The following is a 9,145-nucleotide window of genomic DNA, read 5'->3' as shown; positions in this document are numbered from 1 at the left end:
AGAGCAGGGTGAAAGGTAGGCTTTAATCCCAGCATTCAGGAAGCAGAGGCAGGCGAACCTCTGTGAGTTCAAGGCCAGCCTGGTCTACCCAGAGGCTGCACAGAGAAACCCTGTCTCAGAGGGGGTCAGGGGTGGAGGGAAGGAGACAAGAAAATCCAGATGATACTCTCACAACTGAAGAAACACTTTTCAAGGCCATATGGAAACAGAGGAAAGTAAGACTGTTTATCGCCATCTCCAAGGGAAACACAGAACGTCCCATGTACTTAATTTATTTACTTACTTATGTGTGTATGTTCAGGTATTCACACCTGTGCATGCACGGACGCCAGAAGAGACCATTGTGTGTGCTTCTCCATCAGTCTTTCGGTCTTCTTCCTTTGAGGCAGGGTCTGCCCCTTAACCTGAGGTTTTCTTTTCTTGCTTAGGCTGGAAGGCTGCAAGTCTTAGCAGTTCTGTCTCCAGCCTGTGGAAGGTAAGAGTGTAAGTGTATATGGGGTCCAAACTCGGGTTCACAGGAAAGTGCAGCAAGTGCTCTTAAGTGCCGAGCCATCTTTGCAGCTCGTCCGTATCACCACAGCAGGAAGAAGCCTGCCATATGGTCTGCGGTCAGGTGGAGCCAAGCATTTAGAGCCAGCAGAGGTCTGGGGTGGCCTTTCTAATCCTGATGACTAACACCTGTGACTTTCTGTTGTAGCAGATACAGTATGAGAAAAGAAAGGAAGCGTGTGAGCGCCAACTCAAACTCCTCCTCTCTTACCTCGTTACAAAAATCTCTGGTGGACGATCAGACACGGGCCCATGCTGCCCTGATATGAAATTATGATGACTTATGACCATGATTATTATATTCACAGAGATTATTGTGAGTAAAAAAATGTTCTGTTTTAAATGAATGCTGAGGAAATTGCGATAAGTGAATTAAGCCAAGAACAAAAGACAGATACATATTGATTGGTTTGTTTTACTGGAGGTGCTTAAAAATAGTGCATTCATGGAGAAAGAAAGTAAAATTGATTGAGGCTACTGGGGGCTGTGGGAGACAGTCATCAAGAGCTAATAGGCCCACAGTGTCTTTTGGGATAATATGAAAGTTACAGATGAGGATGCTGATAATGACAATATGACCCTAAATGCCAATGAAGCATATTCTTAAGAGTGGTTAAAATAATAACCTTGTTATGCGTACTTCAGTACTGTTGAATGATTATTAATATTTAATATTAATAATAATTTTAATAAAATCAGCGGTTGCTTCTTAATCAGATTTATACCCAAACAACCATGCAGAGAGACTAGGATCTACTTAATTAGCCTATAGCACAATGCTGCACAATAATTTACTCCATCCTAAACCTCCATGCTAGTGTAGTTTCCTCCCATTCAGATTTCCCACACTATACTTGCTTTTATTTTGGTTTTGTTGTTATTGTTATTGTTTTTGTTTTGTTTGTTGGTTTGTTTGTTTTGGAGATAGAGTTTCTCTGTGTAGCCTTGACTATGCTGGATTCACTTTGTAGACCAGACTGACCTCGAACTCACAGCAATCCGCCTGCCTCTGCCTCCTGAGTGCTGGGATTAAAGGCGTGCGCCACCACGCCCAGCTATACTTGCTTTTAAATCATCTGCTAGGCCTGGTTCATTCCTCCTGATGTTTTCCTGTTTTCTGGCGGCTCCATCCTGTCCTTCCTCTACTTTCTGCTCCCCTCTGGGCCCAGATGTCCCACCTTATTCCCTGTGTTGCTCAGCGTTGACCAGTTGATTTTTATTGGCAACACAGAAAACAAATGGTGACATGTTTACACAAATTTGAGACAGGAGATTCTTAGAATAAACATCACAATGCAAGGTCTGGGTTGAAACCAGAGAGCAGGGCAGAGAAATCAACATTTGAATGAACCAGGGTAAACTGCGCACAGTCTACAAGAACATTACGCTGACACAGTACAGTAAAAAACGGTCTTATTAGCATTTTAAAGTTATAACACAACTGCAGTTACATATATCCTAAATTGTGACACCTGGGAGAGCCAAACAGCAGGGGCTGGTCCGTGGAAGCCGGAAGGCAGCTCTGGACATTCTCAGTAGAAAGCATCGTTTCTGCAGAACGGAGAAAGTGAGGGCAGGTGGAGGAGGGAAAGAAAGGATGACCCTGAAGCGAAGCCCCTTGATGCTGACCGCGGACTCGCTTTGGAGACCCCGGCTTGCATCCACCCGCTCTGCGCTGTGCAATGTATGCCCCTTCTGTCTGCAAAGCCAGTGACAAAGAGACACGCAAGGGGATCTAGTTGCCTCTGCCCCAGGAGAGTCCTGTGACAGACATTGCTGGGCCATGGAGTGGACTCCCCTTTGTTGCTGTTTGGGGGTGCCGCTTTATGTTGTACTTTAGTCTCAGTGCGTGTGTCGACACGAGAGTCTGGTTGCCGAGTTCCTTGTTTAGGCAAGGCAGTCGAAACAAGAGGCCTTTGCCACAGAACGCAAGGACAGAGGGGCTCTGTGGACTTAACCTGAGGGCGGCATCTCCTATGGTTCCGTAAGCGCGGGGCCTGTGGTTAAATACTTGGTGCAACACAGCTTTCCACGGCAGACCTTTCTGGAACGCAGTTTTAGTTGGCAAAGGGGCTTAGAATCCTTTCTACCAGCGTTCCTGGGGGCAGGGGAAGGATGCTAGGAATCGAAGCTGGGGCCTAGAACATGACAGTAATATCTTCCACTCCAAGCCGCTTCCCGATCCTGTCCCAGAGGTGTCAACTGTGTTGGTTCTCACTATGGGCATGTGAAAAGGCTGGAAAAGGTTGAGCTGTGAAAAACAACCGTTCATGTTGTTACTCACATCGAGATTTTCTATGATCTCCCTCAAATGCTAGTGGCCACTGCAACTGTCAGGCAATCTGAAACACCGCCATTCGGTAAGACTGGTGTGTTTTTGTATTATTATGAAAGCAATGAAAATTTGGAGAAAATAGGAGACAAAAGATCAGCAAGAAGTAAAATAATGCATCGGTGACTCAACTCCTTGCCTGGAGGTAGTCATTGTTAACCATAATTGCTAATAATTCAGCGCTCAGTTTGCTAAAACATTTGTACACACCAGTGCCGCAACTTGATATACATTGTTTCAGCCTGATTTTTAAATTATCTGTCCCAATCCCCAACTTGTAGCTATCCTGGTTGCCTCTACCTCCCAAATGCTGGGTTTACAGCCCTGTGACATGATGCCTGGCCATAATATATTTAATGTTAAAATGTGCATCTTTATAAGCGAGCACGATTTTATTGTGCAGATCTGACTGTCTGCTCAGGTGTGTAGGTTCGCCCTCATCCATGTTGCTGCTGTGGGAATGTCTCGAGAGAAAATCTCATCAGCCCTTCCCATCCCTTCATGGCTGTATCTTTGCTAATTAGATGTAGCCACACAGTTGATGGGTGCTATGCGTAGTGATAACACATTGGCTTTTTTTTTTTAAGCTTTATTTATTATGTATGCAGTGGCTCTGCCTGCATGTACACCTGCAGGCCAGAAGAGGGTGTCAGATCTCACTAAAGATGGTTGTGAGCCACAATGTGGTTGCTGGGAATTGAACTCAGGACCTCTGGAATAGCAGTCAGAGCTCTTAATCTCTGAGCCATCTCTCCAGCCCTACATTGGCTTTTTTAAAGATCTGTTTATTTTCATTTTATGTGTACGGGTATTTTGCCTGCATGTATATCTGTGCATCACATGTATGCAATAACCACAGAGGCCAGAGTAGGGCATCAGATGCCCGGGAACTGGAATTGCATGTGGTTGTGAGCCACCATGTGGGTGCTGGGAACTGAAACCAGGTCCTCTGGAAAAGCAGTCAGTGCTCTTAACCAAGACGCCATCTCTCCAGCCCCACACCTTGGCTTTATAAAAATAACTCAAACATACTTGAAAAAGAGTCATTTGAGAGACACCTGTGAGCAGTTTACATTCATTTATTCATGCGTGTTGCTGCCTCGCTGCACACTGGCCTGTAAGTGGTCATCAACATCGGACATGCAAAGCTCAAGACAAGACATTGGAAAAACACAGAAGGCTCACATTATAGTGCTTTGAATGAAAATGTCCCCAGCAGACTCAGACCTCTGAACACTTGGTCCCTGGTTGGTTGTGCTGTTTGGGGAGGGTTTAGGTGCTGCACCTTGCTGGGGGAAAGTACATCACTGGGCATGGATTTGAGACTAAAAGCCTGCAGGCATCTTCAGTTTGCTCTCTCTGTCCCTGACGTGTGACTGAGGGTGTGGCCTCTCAGCTCCTGCCCCTGCCACCACTCTTGCCACTTCCTGCCTTGCTTCTCCGCCATGATGGGCTCATCTGTAGTAGCAGGAGGCCATTATGTTTTGGGTGGTTTTTTTCCCTCCCATACTTAAGCTCCCAGAATAACGACTCACGAGACTCATTAACTATTATACAAATACCTATGCTGTATAGTTAGGTTCTTCTCTGATTAGCTCATAACTTAAAAATAATCCATTTATTCTAATCTACATTCTGTCACATGGCTGCCTACCTGAGCTCAGGCACCATCTGTCCATCTTCCTCACATCTTGGTGGCTCAATCTTACGTGCTTGTCTCTATCCCAGAATTTCTTCTGCCTGCCAGATGTCGCACCCTTAGTTCCTGCCTAAGCTATAAGCCATACATAGTTGTGGTTTTTTTTTTAATTGACAGGTGTTGCATCTACACCACACACAAGAGATTCCTTCCACACTCATCCTTCTGTCACTATAAGTTCAAGTATTTCCTTCTATAAGCTGCCTTGGCCACAGTGTTTGTCACAGCAACAGCAAAGTAACTAATATGCGCACTGGGCCTCTGAATGGAGATCTTTAGAGAGAGCCATTCTCTCAGGACTGTGCTGTCTAAATACTTCCATGTACACGTCACACTCCATTTGCAATTGTGGTTACATGTCAAAACATCCGGGGCGACCCAAGGAGGTAGAGGACCTCCTCTTCCTCTTCTTCTTCCTCCTCCTCCTCCTCCTCCTGGAGGAGCCCTTGTTTCCCAAGCAGGGAGGAAATAGACCATCCAGCCTTTGCCTTTGCGCCATGGCTTGTGCCCCAGCCCTTCTCGGTGGCATCTTATCTTTGCTTTCTGCCTCAAAGCCACACAAAAGACTCAGTAGAGTCACACCTTCCCTGGACTTTAGCTAAAGTCACACCTGAGCTGTGACTGTTCAGGAGGCCTCCCCGCTGGTAGAACAACGGACTCACTTACAATCCATGGTCAAGGGAGTCACTAATTTGAAACTTGTGAAGAGCAAGAGGGTTTAGACTCAGTGAGGCATTAGAACTTTGAGGGGCTACAAAGTACAGCATTGTGGCAGAGTGCTGGCCTCGTATGCAAGAGGCCCTGGCCTTGATCCTAGTACCTCAAATAAAACAGTAAAAAAGAAACCAAAAGCATGAATAAAACAAGGGATATCTTGAAAATAGCTTAGAAGAAAAAAGTGGAAAAAAAAAAGAAGAAGAAGAAGAAGACAAAAGTGCATATATTTGCCTAAAATTGCACGGGCAATTGATTCACTCAGAGCTATGGTCTCAACTGTGGATATGACTAATGAAGCATGACAAAAGTCCCTGAACAGCAAAGGGTTAAAGATCACACAGAACAAGCAGCACAGCCAGCCCAGTTCTTAAAGTGGGTTTTAGATGTTCTTGATTTTGCTGCCCTAGGGTTCGAACCCAGTGTGTGCTGCATGTTAGGCAAGTTTCTTCTTTGAATTTGTCAAATCATCTGGACAACCTAAGAAAGTTACTATTTCTGAGGACAAAAAAAAAAATCTCATAATTCCCAAAGAGGTCTTTTGTTGCCATAAACAGTGCACAAACAGACTCATCCATCTGCTCTCATAAATAACATTTCAACGGCAGTAGCTGACACTGTTATGTTAACATTTTAGTAATTTTCAAGTTTAAAATAAACCCAGGACCCAAAGTCCCATGAGACTACTTTATGACTAAAAAAATAATCAAAACGCCATTCTTTAGTCAACATGACTCCCAGAAATAATGAAATATGTGTTTGATGATGTTGTCATTTTAAATGAAAACGGAAATTATTTCTATTTTATAAGTACATGCTTAACTGTTCTCTCTCTTCCTGTGTGTGTACAAGGAAATGTGTGTACATATAATTAAATAATGGTCAAAATTTTTTGCAAAGAAGCTGTATTTTAGAACAAAAAGTGTGTGTGTGAGAGAGAGAGAGAGAGAGAGAGAGAGAGAGAGACATATAATGCAAATTTGACTTTTAATGCACACATTTTGAGAGGTGGATTTAAATCTGGAAATTACCTAACAGATCATTCACCTGGCTCCTTCATTTTACAGATGAAAAATAAAACACTCCCCCACACCAAAAAAACAAAAACAAAAACAAAAACAAAAAAAAGCTGTGTGGCGCTGAGTGAGGTCACACAGACCTGGTGTTCAGAGCTGAACTGAAAAGGCCATCAGCCTCCCAGGTCTCCTGATTGTGTCTCTGGTGTACTCTGGATCAAGCCTACCTGTGCAATAATCACACACACACACACACACACACACACACACACACACACACACACACAGCATTAGCTGATCCTATGCTCGTCTTAAGTCCAGTCACACGGATACATTCTTCGCCCGCCCTTTGAGTCTAGGCCAGCACTCTCCCTCCCAGCCCAGGCTCCTGCAAAACATGGACCAGGGATGCCGTTTTCCAGAGGCTTGTGTGACTGCAGGAAGGAGGGCAGGGAATCTGCCTCCCTTTTGCCCGCCACTGTGTCTTCAGCCCCAGACGGTAGTTGGTACAAAACAAATAGTTAACTAGCTGTGTGTTGAATCAATGATAATCATTGTTGCAAGCAATTGAGGGGAAATCATGCCTTACTAACATCCTTTCCCCAGACTACTGGACATGTGGGTAACTTGTCCTGGGCGTCTGTCTGTGGGAGAACACCTTTGCACTGGGGTGCTCCTGAACCGCTGACTAGACACTACTCCGTTTTCCTCCGTGTAGGCGCCTATCTTTCTTTCTCTCTTTGGTGCAGAGTTTGAACCAGGATCTTCAGAACTGCTGAGCTCACATTCCATTCGCTGAGCCGCAAGCAACCCTAAGCAGGACAAACTTTTACTCTGTATCTGGTGGTAAGGACTTCCTCCTTTTGCCTGTGGCAGTGTGCCCTCGCCTTCAAGGCGCGGTCATGTTGGGCTTGGTGGATTTCTATTGTCTGAAGTCCGCCAGAGCCTTTCTGAGAGAGCGAGGGACGTGGTTAATATGTGTACAGTCAGATCCCGTTACTATCATAATTTAAAAGAGCAATCGTTTTTTTCAAAAATGGCAGAGACATCATCAGTTTCTGGAATGTGTATGGAGGATGACAAATGCTAGCTGCACAGCAGCTGGCAGGTGGCAGCACCTAAAACAGACTGGTGTCACCCCAAAGGCATGGCAAGTGAGGCAGAGAACCTTTCATCTCAGCCACTGTCCATGCGTCTGCCTTGTTTTGGCTTCTGGGGTCAATTGCTTTCCTTGGCTTGCTGCCCCATCCCCCAGTTTCTTTTTTCTTTTTTCTTTTTTCTTTTTTTAGATTTATTTATTTTTTTATTATGTATACAGGGCTCTACCTGCATGTACATCTGCAGGCCAGAAGAGGGCACCAGATCTCATTATAGATGGCTGTGAGCCACTATGTGGTTGCTGGGAATTGATCTCAGGATCTCTGGAAGAGCAGTTAGTGCTCCTAACCTCTGAGCCATCTCTCCAGCCCCCCCACCCCCCAGTTTCAAAGTTTAAAAGCAGCCTTGCTCCTTCCCCGCCTGCTTTTCTTTTCTCTCTCATCCTAGCTTCCGATTTATCCTGCTCTGACTCCACCTCCGCTTTCTTCCTGCTCCCTTCGAAGACCTTGTGGCTGCATGGGACACATCTGGATACTCTCTCCATTGTAAGCGTTTTAGTTTAGTCACACCTGAGGTTTCTTTTTGCCAGTAAGGTGCTGGGGAGACAGAGGTGTCCAGAACCGTGACTGTGACTTCAGCAAGTGGAACGTAACAGAAGGAGCCATTAAGCTTTCCCCTGCTTAAAGATAGGACAAGCGGGGCTGGAGGCCGGCTCGGTGGTCAAGGGCACAAACTGCTCCTCCAGAGGACTGGAGTCCAGCCCTCAGGCCTCACAACAGCCTGCCTCCAGCTTAAGGGACCCGCTGCCTCTGGCCTCTGCTGCACCTGCACTCAATTGTGCATACCCTCTGCTCCCCACAAATAAGCGAGTCTTCCGAAATAGGTCGCACGCTGAGCTTAGTGGCACACACCTTTAATCCCAGCAGATCTAGACCAGACTGGTCTGCATGGGGAGTTCTAGGTCAGCTATGGCTATCTTGGGAGAGCATGTATCCAGAGAGAGAGGGAGAGAGAGAGAGAGAATATGAATCAGAAACTGGTGTGCTGGTGATGTTCTTTGTAATTCCGGCACTATGGAAACTGAAGAAAGGGCCTTGTGAGTTTGAGGTCAGCCTGAATTACCCAGTAAGACTCAGGCAAACAAAGGGAGGAATTTAAAGAAGAATCGAGAACTGTATAGAGGAATCCCATCCCCATAACTTACAGTTTATTTGTATCTGTGTGTGCACATGCGCCTGCTACAGTACACATATGAAGGTCAGAAGATGACGGGCAATGCTCACTTCCCCTCGTCCACTGTGTGGGTCTTTGGGAGCTAAACCGGGTTGTCAGGCTTGGTGGCAGGCACCCTTACTGAGGCATCTCCCCAGGAGGCTGTGTTTGAGGCAGGGTCTTATGCAGCCCAGACTGTCTTCCAGCTCACTCTGTTGAGCTCACGGACCTTGACCTCCTGATCCTCCTGCCTCCACTTGTGAAGGGCTGGGGTTGTTACAGGTGTGGACCTGAATGCAAACCAAATTGAAATGACAACACAGGCAACATTCATACACTTGAACTTGGATCTGGAAACATTTTCCACTCAAGGGTTCAGGAGGTGGATCTTGGAGCCAGGGAGGAGAAGGAAGAATTACAGAGAGCTCAGTGCGTGACCCCAGATGGACACTTCACATAATATCTAGGGTCATGAAAATACTGTTCGTTGCCTTGGGACCCTTCAAATCCACTGTGGACAAATGC

The sequence above is a fragment of the Acomys minous genome (genome assembly GCF_964271855.1).
Source record: "Acomys minous genome assembly, chromosome: 14".
Lineage (NCBI taxonomy): Eukaryota > Metazoa > Chordata > Mammalia > Rodentia > Muridae > Acomys > Acomys minous.
This window is presented reverse-complemented; position numbering follows the sequence as displayed.